Raw genomic sequence first — 17,353 nt, 5'->3', positions numbered from 1 at the left:
CCTCTGTAGCCTTCCTAGTAGATGAAAGACTAGAGAGACTCCGATAACTGGGTACAGAAGCTTGTCAACAAATAGTACGAGCAGTTCTCCTTTTTTCCTTTTTCTTGTCGTCTTTGGCCCTCAAGTGGAAGAGATCTTTTAACTGTGAATAAATATCAATGTTTCATGGGAGAAATGTTTTAAAAGGCAGTATAGGTAGCAGCATCATGAAAAAGTACTGTGTTGTTGATTTATGGGATCAGTATAACCTGCAGGTGGCATGGGACTAATACTGTTAAGATGGAGTCCATCTTCATTATTCTGGCAAGGAAAAATACTTTCATGATGGCAAATCTGTGTCCTAGGAAAGACTTCTACATCTGCTAAATAAATGTACTAGGAAATACGCAGGCCTTTGTGACTAACGATAGTAAAAACTTTGGTAAAGGAATTGCTTAGCATCCAATGTTAGCTCTGCAGCAATATTCAGTGCTGCATTCTGTGCTAAGTGGATCTCAGTCCTCTTTGTGAGAAACAGAAAGGCCAAAAATTGTAGTTGCTTAGTTGGGTGCGAGTACCCTATGAAGTGTGCTGATGGTGTGTGTTTGAGAGATTCTCCTACATGAGAGAGTCTCCTAAATGAGAAAGCAATCACTATCTGGGTACTGATTGTACGGAGAGGGCAAAGCAGGGCATAGATACAAGCATTTTTCAAAGAGCTAAGAGGCTCAGAGGGATAACATTTGGCTTCCCAAAATGCAGCTCGTGTGTCAGCACCAAACTGGTAGCATTTGCCCTTAGGAAGATTAATAGGGTATTCCTATGCTGAAAAATAAAAATAAATGATTAGAATTTTGAGCTGGAAAGATGTCAAATATGGTCAGATTCTTTATAGATTATTTAATAACTGCCCATTGGAAGTTTCAGTTTCTTAAAATCTCATCTGAACTCAGTACTAATAAAGGGGTCTCATATTTCAGCCTGGCAGCACTTCCAAGGTTATATGAAATGTTAAAAAGAATCATGAAAGACTTGCTTAATTACTGACAAATGTGTTGATAGAGACAAAGTGTGACTTGAAATAATGGAGTCCATAAAGCAGGGGTGACTAAACCAATAATCATAGGGATATGAGTTTGTGATCCATATCCAGTAGAGTTCAGATATGGTTAATAAATATCCTAAATTAGTTTTCTAATTGACTGTTTGGAAACAAAATATTTTGGTTTTGCCTTTCTGCTCTTTTTGCTTGATTGCCACAGTTTCATCTCAAAGCCATTTTTCTGCTTTAGATTCTCTTTGCAATAATTACTTCTGCTTTTCCTTTTGTTGCTTCCCAGTAATTTTATATCAGCTACATTGCAACACCTGCTCTCTACCCAGCAGGACAAACTGTATATCCACCTCCATAATAAATGCTGCCAGTCCCTGGCATTATCAATCATTATGTACTGCTTTTGAACTGGGTACCAGCTCCCCAAATCATTCTTGCACCATCTGCTTATTAAATGATTGGTGTCTCAAAGATATATTGCTAGCATTTAATTAATATTTCTTATAGTTCACATTTTTTTGCTTTCTCCACTTATGCTTCAAGATAGCTTATGAGACATACTGTATAAGCTATTGGCCTCTGCTCCTCTTTGCACACAAGACTTTGAATAACTGAGTTGAGTATTTGAGTTGAATATTTCCCCTGCTTCTTAGTTTAGTTTAACTTGTTGCTCACTAAGTGTGATCCAGATTCTCAAAATGATCTTGTTTACCCTGCAGTTAATCCTAGGGTTGGCAGAGCACGTTGTGGATGGCAATGTGATCCCAAGAGCCAGGATGCAGTTACACTTGGTGGTAGGGCATAACATTTTTGCAAGCCCGCTTAAAAACTGCTGCAGTTGCCTGTCTCTGTATCCTATCTTGTCTATGTATTTGAATCCAACAATTACCATACCTGTAAGGAAAATACAGTGCAGTAAGAAAAGAGGAGATAAATTTGGCTTGCTCACTTTCTTGGTGGTAATGGAATTCCTGAGATGGAGAAAATAGACACTCACTCCTCCCGTCTCTCCATCTAATCCCTCAGTCCAATATATCCCATGTAGATTATGTAGATTACTGTATCACACTTACTGTCACCATCTCTGAGCCCCTGCAGAAGGTCTGTAAGAGGAATCCAGCAGTGGCCCGCTGTCCATACTGATGCAAAATCTACTTTTCTTGCTACCGATTGCATCTGAGCCTGGCACAGAAATGAGCCTGGAGGTGCCACAAAGCTCTAGAGACCCTGTGTATCATTTTAAATAATAGGGGCTCTGGTGGTATAAGCATACTATGGGAAGCGGTCTATTGGCTTTCAGTAAATAGAGATATTAATTTTGCCAAGTTGAAGAATAATAGCATGAAGCTTGATAGCTGAATTTTACAGTATCTTCAATTATTTCTACCTTTGTAATTTGTCCTCACTGGCAGTTCAGATAAGGAAAGTGCCTACATGGACTGTAAGAAATTTGTCCTCTGTCAGCTATGAAAATTGTGGCATAATAAGATATACATAGCCTCACTGTGCTTTAATAGTGCATGTGTTTTGTAGCTCCTTGTATAATGCTAATGCTTTCCCAGAAGCATTTTCTTCCTTTCTCTGTTCTCTCCCTCACCATTCCCTCTAAAGCCCCATGTTACAACATTAATGCAATTATGGCTGGAACTGCTCATTCCTGCAAATGCTTTTTGGTCTGTAGGCTGTACAAAAGCAGTTCAGTGGTGCATAATCATCACTGGAAATTCGAGCAGTGCTGGTCAGTTTTGATTGGCCAAGTAGGTCATGATCTCTTTCTGCTCCCCCCCTTGGAAAAGCACTCTTCAAATCCAGTGTTCACAGTGTGAATTCTCAGGCTTGCAAATTCAGTCATTACTTTCCAGAAACCTCCCCCAGTCATTCCTTACAATTCATTATACTTCTATGGATGTATGTGCCAGTAAGCTTGTTCACAGCAATATTTTGAGAGAGGTAATTAGCTGTGTTATGTCACCTACGGCAGCTTATGCCTCGCGGAACCAGTTATTCTTTAAGACACCACCCTGCATCCTTCAAGAATATATTTGTTAAGGCAGATGAAACATAAAGGCTGTTTACACATATTGGGCAAAATTGTGCACATTGAGTATACACCTACTGGCAATGGTTGCTTCACAGCAATTTCTGTAACCCAGCAGAAATGTCAGTCAACAGGTAAAACTAATGTTTGTTCTTCGTGTGTTTTTCCACGTTGGTTCTACTCACGGTAGACATGGGCCCTATTCATGTGAGTTGGGATTTTTTTGGCCAACAGTGTGTTGGTGACTTTGTACTGAAAGCACGAAGTAGTCTTGGGTTCTTTCTTACCAGTTATAGCCAGCAAGACAAAACCCTGCCCATATACCTGCTATTCTATATACTTGAACAGAGGCTCTACCAAAATGGCAGAAGCACAATTCCTCATATTCAAAGTTTAAGCCTTATGTGTCTTCTCACTACTGATTATTAACACACATTCAGAGCTTCACTTGCCAGGAGAGTGAGGCATTCCTTAGTGACGTTCTACAAAGGCCTCCTTTAACCTTCTCATAAATTAAGCAAGACAATATGGAGTCTCAGCTCAGTCGTAGAAAGTTAAGGAGAAACAATGTATTTTTTTTTAAAAGAAAGCAATGTATGCTCTGAGCCATTTTTTCCTCAGAGAACAATTTTTGACAGATCTTCTGCCCAGCCTTGTCCTTCAGGTCCCTTACCACTCTGAAACCTGTTTTTCAGCCTTTGTTCAGTGACTTGATTTCATGGATGTGTCTGATTTATCAGCCCAGGCATCCCTTACAAAGGTCTTTATCCTGTTGTCATCATCACGCCAGACAGCCCAGCCCTCCTTTCACTCTTCCCACCTCGGTGCCTGTGGCTTTTTGTGGGTAAATCCACAGTGGACGTCTGTAAACATTTTGAACCCGCACGGCAGACTTCAGGCGCTTTGTGCATAAAGTTCTTTCAAGATGCTCCTTCAAATTTCCTGATCGGTAGAGAGCTCCCAGACTGTAAAGTGATATCCAGTCAACATCCCTTTGTCTGCGTCTGTAAAGGTGGCTTACAGGCTTTCATAACTCACTGCTAACATAACAAATATGACTTATTAACATGCACCAGATACTGTCATCATAATAGTTATTATTTTTACACTGTTTCTCGCTCTAGATAAGGCTGTTGATTCATCTAGTCTGGAAAGCTGCTTTTGACACTCATCAATAACTGCAGCTGCAGTGCCCCTATTCCCCCAATAATGCACATAGGGTATGAGAGATTATTTTAATTTCCCCAGCATTATTTTTATAACAATAATATAATATTAATAGACCTTGTTGAATACTAAGTACATTTCCAAAAAGGATGTTAAGCTCAACTGGAGTGTTTCATAGGACCCCAATATTGGCATTTGTTAATATTTAATAGTTTCCATGTGTCAGTGAATCTCACATATTTTTCTGTTTCCCTTCTTTCTTTGTATGAAAACCGGTGCCAGAAGTTCAGTATTAGTTTTTCATTCCCTTGTAAAAAAGTTTAATCATCCAATCAGAAACAAGAAAGGTGAATAATGAATACCAAAAACAACCAGTGTGTCAAAACTTGTTCATTAAAACTACTAAGCAGATAATTAGAGTAAAATATATTTGCACACATCAAATAATTTATTTCACAAACAATTGGTTCACAAACAATTTGCTAATTAAATAGGGATATATTGTAAGGACATTATGCAAAATGAATAATTTGACAAACTATAATTACTAGCGCTTGCACATTTTTCCAGCTTTATTTTTAATTCTATTAAATGGTTTATTCCTGTAACAAGCAGAAGCAGTTCATTTTAATTCTACAAGTTGATCAAATCTGATCATTGTTTATTTTCTCTGAGATGTGTATAGGTCTGATTCCCTATAACAGAGAAGGGGCTGAGAGTCAGGGAGTGTATCTACACGTGTAATTAATGTGAAGCAATAAACTCCAAAGCAGTTTGAGCTGAAGTAAACTACTCCAGGCATAGCATCTACACGTGCACCTGGGACAGCAGCAATTTGAACCAGAGCAGAGCAGGCCTGGACCGGCAGGGGGTCATCCCTGGGCTCTAGGTGGTGGCGTCAGGTGATGAAGGTGTGGAGCTGTGCGGCTAGGCAGCAGGCAGGAGTTTGGCTTCTAGCTGGCCTACCTGATCGAGCATAATTTACACCCATGATCAGCATCTACCCATGCATTTAATCACAGTAAATTACCCTGGCATAAAATAATACTGTCCCAACAGTACTATTTTATGCTGGTATAAATTAATTTACTGCAGCGTAATAGCTTGATACATGTAGACAATGACACTTTACTCCACAACTCATTAGTCTTTTCCGCAGTAAAGCACATGTGTAGATGCAGCCAGGTGTAGCAAGTGAAGACTTTAAAGGGGCAGTCTTAATTTACACCCCTAATACACCAGTAAATGCATACAGAGATTTAAAGCCAGTGCAAAATCTGAAATAGAGGAGCTTTCCTCTACCACTCTCCACAATCCCTTATCCTAAAATAACTCCTCCCTTCACTTACCCTGGGAGTGTTTTCGGCTACTGCTAGTTGGATATAGTCTGTGAAAACTCTTTTTGGGTGGAAATTGGGTTTTAATTGACTTTTTCAAGAAGCATATTTGCTTTCCATGAAAAATTTGGAGCCAAAAATCAAACAGTATTTCAATGTGGATAAGCTGTTGTGCTCCTCATGTTTATGTGTTTTGTATCCATATTCTCCTCTGAGGGCTGAATTCTCATGAATCCCATTCTCTTCTCTCACAAAGAAGGGAGATATGATGGGAAAAGTTTCTTGACTAGGCAGTTTGGTCTACAGAGCAGAATAGGAGCATGAAGCACGTGGGCATTAGCTCCTGTGGGGCATTTCAGAAGCACTACAAACTTGGGCTGCTTTAGTTTTCAGACTTTTTCATTAATTTTTTTTTTTTTTTTGCACCAAAAATGTGAAATTTTCCATAGATTATTTCAATTTTGTTCGTTTCTTTTCTCCTTTGGAGAAAACCCCATTTTCCAACCAACTCCGGCCTGGGCACGAAAGATGGCTGGTAGGGGTGTGCAAAACGGGCCATATTCAAAACAGATTCAGATTTGGCTCAAATCGAGGACAGTGGTTTGATTCACTGATTTGGATCACTGTCCTGATTCGATTCAGCTGAATCCAAACCTGAAGATTTGAAGCTGATTCAGCGACTCAGCGATTCAGACATAGACACAGCTTTAAATGTTTTTCTACATACCTCAAGGTACCAGGCACAGCTCACGAATGTTGAGATGGTGAGCGTCCCACAGGAGCATGGGGTGGGGGTGGGGGGGCCACGTGCTCAGCAGTGGGCCCAGAAGTGGACCAGAAATACTTCTGTTCCACTTACAAGTCCACTGCTGAGCATGCGGGGGACGCTCCCTGTGCCTCCCGGCTCAGTGATTGGCCGCGGGGGGATCCTGGGTGCCCCCCACTCAGACTGAGGAGGCACCAGTCACCAAGCTGGGTGGCGGGGGTGGGGTCCCCTGCGCGCTCCCTGGCAGACCCAGAAGTGGTCCAGGTCTGCTGCTGAGTGCACTGGGGACCCTCCCGTCCCCCACATTTCTGTGGGACCCTCTATCCACCCCAGCATCTCAGCATTCATGAGCCACCTGGTACCTTGAGGCCTGTAGAAAAAACATTTAAAGCTGTGTCTATGTCCAAATTATCAGATCTCTCCAAATCAATTCAGAGGGCTCCAATTCGATTCAGAGAGATTAAAGGGTCTCCTGATTCAATTTGGATTTGGAGATTCAGCCACCGAATCAGGCTGAATCTCACTGAATCAAATCAGCGACCGAAACTTTGCACTGGCCTAATGACAGGACTCTATCTGCTTTCACTTCCATCACCTTTATACACAGGCAAAATTCTCCATTAGCAGTGGAAGGTGCACAGCACAAAAGCCAGCTTACCCTCCAGTTTCCTCACACAGGAAGTGGAGACTCTGGGAGGTGTGAAACTGGATGCTATAACACTAGCCATGCGACAAAACAGCCTCCTGATAGGGAGGGGGAGCACAAAGTCTGACCTCTCTTCAGCTGAGCCATTCCATTGTTGTTAAGGAATTAAGATATGCTGTTTATTTAGTTAACACATATTGCTTAGAGTAAATTATTTGTGCAATATAAAATAGTTTGAGGTTGTTTACCCTGTAGTGTAATACAGGAAGTCAATTTCACATAACTGTCTTTTTATGGTGCCTTTAAGTAGCTATACTGCATCTATTATTGTTGCTTTTTCAGTATTCAGGCGTTATTCAGAAAGAACATCCTGTCTTGAATCAGTTGATTGCTGTTCTTTATACAGTGAAGGAAAGCAAAAGGCAGGGCAGAGGTGCAAAACTGTCTAACAGAAGCATTTATCCTTGACTAACAAACCCATGCTGGGTAAGCCCTATATTGTGGTACGTCACATGCAGATATATCACTTACACTGGGTCACACTAGGTTCTGAAGCAAATGTGAAAGCTGAGATATCTTAAGAGTGGCTAAGGAAAACCTTTTATTATGATGGAAAATTCTGATTTCTAAAACGCTACTGAATTTGTAGATAGATTCAGAAAAGATGTTTTCTTTAGGGGCAGCTGACCATGAACTGCTCTGAGTTAGGAATTAATTCCTTTGTGAGCACATTAATAAAAACAGATTACTACTAGCTCTCATCCGGAACTGCATTTCCATTCCAAAGTATTGAAATTTCAATATTTTCTGGTAAATGAAACTTTCTCAAAAAATGATTTGGAGTCAATGGGGAACATTCTTTTGATAAAAAAAAAAAAACGTGAATCATTTCATTTCTGATTTTATTTCTTTATATGATTTATAATACATATTATTTTATAAATTATAACATATTATGAAATCTATTTCAAAATGAAAAGTAATTGCCAAAGAAATTTGAAACAGCTTTCCAGAAAAGTCTTTAAAGAATATTTTGACCTTATCAGTATGTTTCTCTTAATATTTTTAGTTAATTTTTCTCAAAATCAACATGTTCTGATGATGATTTTTATAATTTCTTATTTTCTAATAGAAAAAAAAAATCTTTTGGAAAATATTTGATGAGTCTCTCCAATATAGGCTCTGTTGGACCTTCCTCTGAAACATCTAGGCTAGGGTCAGAAGTTGCACATAAACCGGTTTAAGTGATCAGAAACTGATTTAAACCTGTAACGGTACATACATTCTCTGCACATAAACCACTTTCAAAATGGGCAAAACCAGTTCAAGATAAGCCTGGTTGGATGTAGTGTCAGATTTAACTGATTTAGGTCATATGGGTTTATGGAACTTCTGTCCCAGACCCCTTCCTGGTTCAAGTTAACTCACAGTCCCCCAGCATCCCAGTATGCTTTGCAGCCCTGAGCTATGCTGCCTGCTCCAATGGAGCAGGGACTGCCTCACCCCTCTGCTCCTTAGCCTGCTTTCTGCCTGAGCCTGTCAACCCATAGGGACCAAGGGACAGGGGAACAGAACCCCAACCCTCCCCTAGCCAGGGTCCACACAGCCTGCTGGGGGGAGAGAAAGTCCCTGTGATGGGGACTTTTCAACCCTCAGGAGCCCTCCCCCATTATTCTTCCCAGACACTGATTGCTTCAGCAGCTGCCACAGGAGGGAGGGAGAAAAAGTCCACCGGGTTGGGTGCCTGTCCATGCAGCCCAGCAGGGGGGCATTGGGGAGCCCCTGCCTTGTGGGGCTTTCCCTTACCCTGGCCCATGGCCCCCCAGCTTGGGACAGCCACAGGGAGCTCAAAGGAATTCTTCCCCTCCTGAACCCCAGAGCTGCTTGTCTTAGCTTCTGAGGAACAGCACCCAGACAGGAGGCTCTTTAACCCCCTGTAGGGGAACAGCAGAGCATTTGGGACACTTGGCTAGGCTGGCAATGGCCAGAAGGTTGGGAGACATGCTCTAAAGCCCACTGCCTACTGGCGCAGGTCAGTGCAGGCCTCCCCAACCTTTCCCAATTGAAAACTGAATGTCAGTTCAGTTGGTTATGGGTTCAACCTATGCAGCTTACAGGAAGGTGCCTAGATTGAATTGATTCTGCCTCAGGCTTTTAATTGTCTGCACTTAGCCCTAGAGAAACATATGCAACTGGATGGACCACTCCCCAAACAGCATTTCTTTACTACTTAATAATCTCTTTCACAGATGCAGAATGCATGTAAGCATTCTAAGTAATCTACTTAATCATATAAACAACTTTTTTGAATATCACTGTTATGGCATTGTCCATGTGGTGAGCACTGTATAAAGCTAGATGATGTGCACAGAGAAGGTCAAAGTCAAAAAGATAAGATAATGCAGGATTATTTTATTATTCCTAATTGCTCCGGGGACACATTTAGCATTGCCTGTCCTGAGCTGGAAGTGCGATGAAAGCCTACATCAAAAGATGGTAGTGATAACAGCCAAAACTGAGGTGTTATCAGAAGTCTGTGAATCTTAACTGCCATGGCTTTATTAGCTATTCTGGTATGGGAATTTTATTCAGGTAACAATAAGCACCCAACATGGTTCTTTAATGTTCTGAATGTTCTCAATTTAATTTTACAACGTTATCCAACTGAACTTTAAGGAGTAATGCAGGGTAAATATTTTTTCTGCCATATCTTTTTAATGCAGATTGGCAAATTTAGTTCTGAGATGTTTACAATCTCCATCCCACAGAGTGTATTATCCAAGTAACAAGAGAAAACAGGTTGATACAGGTAAGGGAATACAAGGGAACAGTGATACAATGTAAGTCAGCATTGTCAGGGAAGGTTTTAGAAGTTGTCCAGTTCTGTTTTGCAGACATTAAGATAAACAAAGGGTTTCAAAGAAGAATAATGAGTTAGCTTTGTGCATGTTTACAAGTAGCTCCCCACAATGAAGGCAGGAACGAAGAAATCATGAAGGCCCTTTTTTTTAAAGTAGGTAGTTGTAACAGGGAACCCAATCCCTGTCACCAGAAGAGTGGTCAGCCCCTTTAAGGCCAGAACTTTCTGGGCACAGAGACCTGGTAAGGCAGGGGTTAAAAGCTGAGCCTGGCTAGCTAGCCAGCTGACCAGAAGGGGCAGGCCAGGACTATAAAAACCCTGGGCTGTGCGGCAGTAGGGGTCAGCAGCCAAAGGGGAAGGAGTGCATCCCAGAGCTCCATGGGGAGGCTTGGTGAGCAGTCCAAAGGCTGGAGGAGGGGAACTACAGAGGACCCTGGAGAGATGGCAGCAACCCCAGAGGAAGGACTGTAGCTGATGGTGGGGAGCTGAAGCACAAACCCTGAGTAAATGTAAGGTGGCATGCTGCCTTCTTTAATCATATTTCTCTTGGTGGTAGTTATTGCCCATGGATAGGACTGTTCCTATTTTTTTTTTTTTTTGTTATTGAATAACACCGGTGGTTTGGACAAGGCTATTGAGGAAGGAGGAGGCCTCATTGGGACCCCACTACAGCATGGGGACTCAGCACCGGTGTGGGCACATGATTTTAGGGTGTACAGACCCTGGCACCAGAGGACACAATCCTAAAAGGCTGGTGTACCAGAGGTGCAGTTTTTTGTTTTTCTTTGGACTGGAGCAGTGTGGGTCCAGGGCCGTTCCCCAGCCTTGAACTTGTGACCCCCTAGCTGTGGAGCCAGTGGCCAGGCCTCTGGGCCAGGGAGGCTGGGCTCCAGAGTAGAGCAGGAAGGAGGGCCACGAGCCTCAAGACAAGAAAAGAAAAGGCTAGGCCTCGGAGTCAAACCCTGTTTGGTGGGTTTAGATGGGGAGGCCTAGCTAGAGAAAGACAGGGGTCAAGGCTCATGGAGGCAGAAGACCCCAACATACAAAATACAATAGGCGGTCTCCCGCTTACAAAAACTTCAGTATAATAATTTCCATCAAGACGTGGCAGGAGATTAGAGAGCGAGACATAAGAACCTTAAAGGGGACTCCAAGGGCAACCCACATAAGGCGTGGATAACAGGGAAGAAGGCACTGGGGAGAGCGACCTGTTACAGTAGTGGAAGCTGAGATCACAGATTAGAGATGGCCTTAGGCTGTTCAGTGAGCTGGGAGCCAGAGCATGACCATGAAAGGCCTTTTCTATGAAGACAAGTAATTTGTGTTTGCAATAGAGTAAAGGGATTAAATTAAAAGATGCAAAGGAAGAGATGCAATAGTCAAAGTGAATGATTTTTGCGGTAGCATTCTGACTGAAGATGAGCAGAGCCAGATTGCATGTGTTCAGGCCACAGAAAGCGCTTTTGCAGTGAATGAGATGGTCAAATAATTGAGATGATGAGAGCTCAGACAAGAGCGTTAATTGCATGGAAACACAGAAGAGCCATGTCTTAGCCATTTTTTTTCTTACATATACCACTTCCCTGGATGTAATACACAACCTATTTTTATAGACAGTTTGAACAGAAAAAAAATGTGTACGTTCCAGGACGGGTAACTAACCTAATCCAGCATGCTGCATCCAGCCGTGGCCCAGCCCTGCACACTGGCTTCATCTGGTGTACAGGATTTTGTGTGCCATGTTAGGGCCATGCCCCAGGTCTAGAGCCATCAAGTGTAGGGCACACGTTGGATCCAACCCCACACACTGGGTCTGGCCCCAGCCAGACCCCATTTGCCATCTGAAGCTGGTGCACGGGGCCATGTCATCAAGCCAGGAGCTCCTCAAGGGTCCAAAAATTTGGCAGCAGGAGAACAGTGGCAATGTTAATTGCTGTGGCTCCCAGAGCCACGGCAAATAATGCTGCCACTGTCTCTCTCCCCCACCTCTAAATTTCCAGACCCATGGGGATCCATATTTTTCACATATATTTCACACCCTAATTTCACCCAGCTGGTTGGAGGGGGTGGGGAGAAATATGTGTTTTATGCAAGAAAATAAGGTGATATGCAAAAAGTCCCTACAGTGCTTAGAATTGGTTCTTATATCCAGGCAACCTGAGAAGTCTGAATGGAAGAGGATGTTCAGATTCCTGGCTTCAAATAATAGTCAAGGTGATAGTGTTTTCTATAACAAAGGAAATAGGTGCCAGAGTGGCAGTGAGTGGGGAAATGAGGAGGCTTTGTTTTTTGGGTTTTTTTAACCATGGTGGACTGATGTTTGGAAAACCACAAAACATGAGGAAGAAAGGTCAAAATTTCAGTTTGGTCAAGAGGAGTTGGGCTAAAAGGAAAAGGATAGATCTGTGCACCACTGTACAATAGTGTGTTTGTTTTGGTTTTTTTTCTTTTATTTTGTTTTATGCTCCATAGAGAAGAATGGAGAAGCCCAGAAAGGAGGGTGAATACCTCAAGAGGATTTGAGGAGTGGGTTAAAACCTATTTAATCTACATGAGAGCAAGTAATCGGGCCATGTCTCTGTAATGTAGAGTCCTCTGAGGCTGGTGACCATACATTATTCCTAAGGGAGATTTAGGAATACGTTGTCTAGCTCAAAGGAGAATTTCCACTTCTGCTATTAACCAACAATATTAACCTCTTGATTGCTCAAAACTTGTGTGAACCCTTGAACTCGGGTTGTTTTGTTAATCTGAAACACGAAATACTGGAATAGAGATGTAAGGGAGCCACTTTAGCTGAATGTATATAGTCATAGGTCACTGAATGGGTTAATTGCATGCACTTATCTTTTAAAGCAAAGATATGATGTTAGGACTAAACCCTTTTTATACCATTTAATCCTTCACAAAGGTGTTACAGCTTTTAGTTTCCAAATGTACTAGGGCCATCAAATTTTATGGTCTAGCAAAATTAAGGTGTCATGCCTAGTAATTGTATGGGTAAGTACTTATTTTTACCTCTTGGGACTATAAAGATATAAGATCAACGTAGACTGCAAAATGTTTCGAAACCAAGCACCCTTTTTTTTCTTCTTCAAGATATTCCAAACACAACAAAGTCATTTCAAATGTCAAAATGGAGTCGGAGTTGGTTTGGAATGGCAATTTTGTCCCATTAATCTATCCTATTACTTTTATTGCCTAAATATATTAAACTTAAGGAACATAACCTTGCCCTTAACACAAATGTAGTTACTAGCTAAAGACTTACATTATGCAACTATATACGTTTGTTTGTAAAAGATCATTTGAAACACAAATATATAATGGATCCTCCTTGCAAAAGACAACACACCTTCAACTACCTTTTGGATTTAAAAGTCCTCTTGGATTTAGGAAAAGAGAAACATAGCTCAAATTATTTCTCATTTATGAATCTCTCAGTCTTTCTCAATTTGGTCAGCCTGCTTCCTAAACTAATTTATACATTTTCATATTTTTTTTTCTTTTTACAATTATTGATTGCATCTCTTGCAAGGCACTCTCCTTCCAAATTACTCCACTGTAACCGGAATAAGATAAGTATAATTACAATATGATACAAGTAGAATGTGATAAATGTAATTACTACCTATCTTCCTAATGAGCTCCATGTTTAAAAGAGCATACCTTAAATAGTGTGATGTTTTGCTCTCTCTTTAGAAACAGAACAGGCTTGTCTGTTACAGAACATCTCAAGTTGGTTATATAAAGAAGACATTATTATTATTATTATTATTGAATGGTTTCCACCTTGTGATAAAAGAAGCCCTCTAATCTTTTAATGACCTCTTTTCTCTTCCTACATTTTGTTATACGAATAACTTCCTTAGATATAATAGAAGTTTCAGGTCTCGCCCTCCAATTTTGAGGCAGTGGGCGGTACTGCCACCATAATGTTTCAACTAGGCGCAGTACTTCAAGGCCCATAATGGGCAATGCTGTTCAGCACCAGCTGTCTGTGGTATAGTATCCCAAAAGCTTTACATTTATTTTAACTTTCTAATATATTCTAGAAACACTTTTTTAGATTTTTGGCATAACCAGTTTTCTTTGAATTATTATAGAACAAACAGCTACTGGCAGGTAAATTATTCAGAAGAAATTAAGCGGTACCAGAGAATTTTAAAAGACCTTTTGGCTTTTCTTGTTGTAAATTTGCAAAAGTAATGCAACTGTGGATTGGAAATGAAACTCGAATACTAATACATTACTTACCCTCATACTGTTTGATAAAACTTAGTCTTTGTGCTTCAGTATCTGTGGCCTTCTCACAGTCGTCATAGCTCTGATCAGAAAAAAGGGCCCTTTACAATTTATGAATAAAAAGTCCAGGATTTACATGATTCGAGAGAAGGAGAGAGAATCTCCAAAATGAAGTTTGTTTCCTGGTTTTATTATATCTTAAATATAGTTATTTCGTTATTAAGTCAACAAATTGTATTGCAGCCCCTTGTCCTTGCTTGTTATTCTAGGAAGGTCATTAGCAATTATTATTTATTATTATTTTTGTGCTTACAGTTTCTTCAGCACTATATAAATATAGGCACTGGCAACTGCACTAAGGAATGCATCTAAATTAAGTAGACACAATTCAAGAGAGACAAAGAGATGCATAACCTGAATGCTAAATTGCATACAGCCCAAGATTAAATGAGAACTATCTTTATGTGGCCAGACTCTTCATGAAGGCAGCAAGGAAAGTGCAGCTTGAGGGATAAGAGGCTAGGTGGTTTTTAGCTACCTCTGTACCTCCCTAATACTGCCTTGTCCAGGGTCTGGTATGTCCATTCACTCTAACATGTAGCATACTCCCTGCAATTATATGACAAACTCATTTGGGATTTGCTTGCAGTGGTGACCTTTTTAAAAAAAAAAAAAAAATTATTTGGAATGCAAAATTAATTTTTGTGCAAATTTTTCAGTCATCTTAAAATCTGTTTAATTGTCAAATATTATAATTTTTCAGTAACACTGAAGTAAATTTCAAATCCAAATGCCATTTTGAAATTTTTTTTAAAATGTCATTTTGAAAATGTTGAAACAAAATGTTTCAATTGTTCTCATTTTTTCTCTCACCATTTTTTTTTTTTTTGGCTGAGAACCACATTTTCGTTTCAACTGAATCAAATTTTGTTCAACAAAGATCACCAACCCCCAATCTTTACCCGAACACTCATATAACTGTATTGTCCCTGTCCTGCCCACAACCTGGTCCATCCATTCGTGAGTGGCAGCAGCTCTGCTTTGCTTTTTCACTCAAAGAAGATCCAAGAGGTTTGTAATCATTTCTCCCAGTGACAGGAGTCATAGCAAAGGTCACAAAGTGGCACCAACACAGCTACAGAGTATTTATTATTTACGAGTAAAGAAGTAAGAACGCTCCTGCTATATTTAAAATTTGGGCTTCCAGATTATAGATTTCTTCATCCTCCCTACATTTTGTCTGTTTATTTTATACCAGCTTCACATCACCAGCAGTCTATTGTGTCTGTTGCATTTGTTTTGTGATGGGTTTCCTCTCCTCCATTGCTGGGGGCAGACAAGAAAGCAGGGAAAAATAGAAGCGGAAGAATTCTTGGATATGCTATTTCATATAGTCATCTCTAAGGGAGAAAAGTACTTCATGCCAGTGTTGGCTGTATTAAATGTGTTGGAAGACAATACAGTCTCACCACTCAGTTATTCTTATGTTACAATATATCATATGGGAACTATTTGGCAGGTCAATGTCAGTAGGCCTCATTTATATTAAGTTTGGGGCTAGGTGCTTTCCAAGTCATAAGTAGAGACATTCTTTCCCCTGAAGTGTTTATGATCTAAATAGACAGTATGTAAAGGTATGAGGAGGAATGGATAGAAATCAAGTAGCTTGCCCTAGGTCTTTGACCCCACGGTAGGTCATTGGCCAAGTGTTCTCTCGATGAGACAATCCTGTCGTTTCTGCCCTGAGAACTGAATAGGTGCTGTAGTGGGGAGGGAGGAATGGAGAATTAGGACAAAAGCTGTAAAAAAAAAAAAATAAATAAATAAAATAAAAAATATATATATAAACAAAAAAAGCACACAGAAATAAGATTTTCTCAAAATGTGCTGAATTTAAGTCACTGAGATCAAAATGGAAACCTTTACCAAATAATAGGGTGAATTTTCTGGTGGCTATATCTGCATACCTCTGCTTGTGTGCTGGTTACAAGATGTGCAGAACTGATATTGTTTAGCTTTCCAGCCTCATTAAGTATTACTATATTCTTCCATGCTTTATTCCTTTATGGAAGAAACCCATCGGTACTATATCATAGTGTCAACAGATTATTTGTGTTAAAAAGTTAAGTCTCCACTCTCTGCTGCAAATGAAAGTAACCAACCTAATAAGCTCCTAGTCTACAGAGGGGCATTGTTGCAAGTGTGGAGCAAAGATTTGTGGGCATGCAATTCTGAGCTACTTGTTTCTTCAGCAGGTGGGTCTTGTTCTGCTGGGTAGAACAGAAATGCAGAAGCTGTAGGAAAATAGTTTCCTCTGTTCTATCAGGAAGGACTATATTTCTCATGATAGCAATGGAGCTATTTGAGGAGAAAACCCCTAACTCACAAAATGATACAGAATGTGTCATTTTCCTGAATGCTCTTTTACAGGGTGATCAAGAGGCTTTCATTTAGCGAATACATTTGCTCACTCAGTTTTGGAGAGTCGCCCTTCATTTATTCTTTCCCTTTGGAAGTACTTTCGAGTGCAAATTACTGCTATCAGAAGCCTTGAACTGAGAGGCTATTATTCTCCATGCTCAGATTAAATTAATTTTGAACAGTTTAATGCAGCATGTCCGAGCTGCAAGTCCAAGTGGTGTCAAATCTATTTCTCTGCTTTTTTAAGCTGCACCTTCAAGGGCAGTATGATTCATGGTGAATGTGTTCTTCTAATGTCTTTTGCTAAGCGTTATTATTATTTTTCATCTGCAAGTCATGAGGCTACAAATGTTAACCATTTTCCTCCTAAAATTATATAAAGAATGCATGATTTTAAACCAGTCTGATTCTCCAACAGGAGCTTATTACATTTGCTTGCTATACAAATGAAATAAAGGAAAAATAGTCTCGATCAAAGCAAGATGGTCACAAAAAAAAAAAGCTAATGGAAAATAAAAGCTACTTGCAGAAGTACTGCAACATCATTGTTGCGTTAAAAAGGAATTATCTTGATTGAGGTCTGTGTAATAAAATAAAGGTTTTTTTAATGATTGGCTATATAATTCTATTTGAGTTTTTGTCGAGTTGCAAAAAAACCAAACATGCACATAAATCTACTTTTTTTTTCTTCAAGCTGAAGCAATCTACTGTCTCTCCAGTGTTCCAGCTAGCTGAAGTGTCATTGAAATGCAGTAATGAAGCTTTCTACATGTTTTTGCAGAGCAAGTGGTCAAAAGAATGGCAATCAATTCATGACAAGAGTAGAAGATGTGCTTCAAG

This window comes from Alligator sinensis, unplaced genomic scaffold (assembly GCF_000455745.1).
Source record: "Alligator sinensis unplaced genomic scaffold, ASM45574v1 scaffold157_2, whole genome shotgun sequence".
In the NCBI taxonomy this organism is placed as follows: domain Eukaryota; kingdom Metazoa; phylum Chordata; order Crocodylia; family Alligatoridae; genus Alligator; species Alligator sinensis.
Note: the sequence above shows the minus strand (reverse complement) of the source record.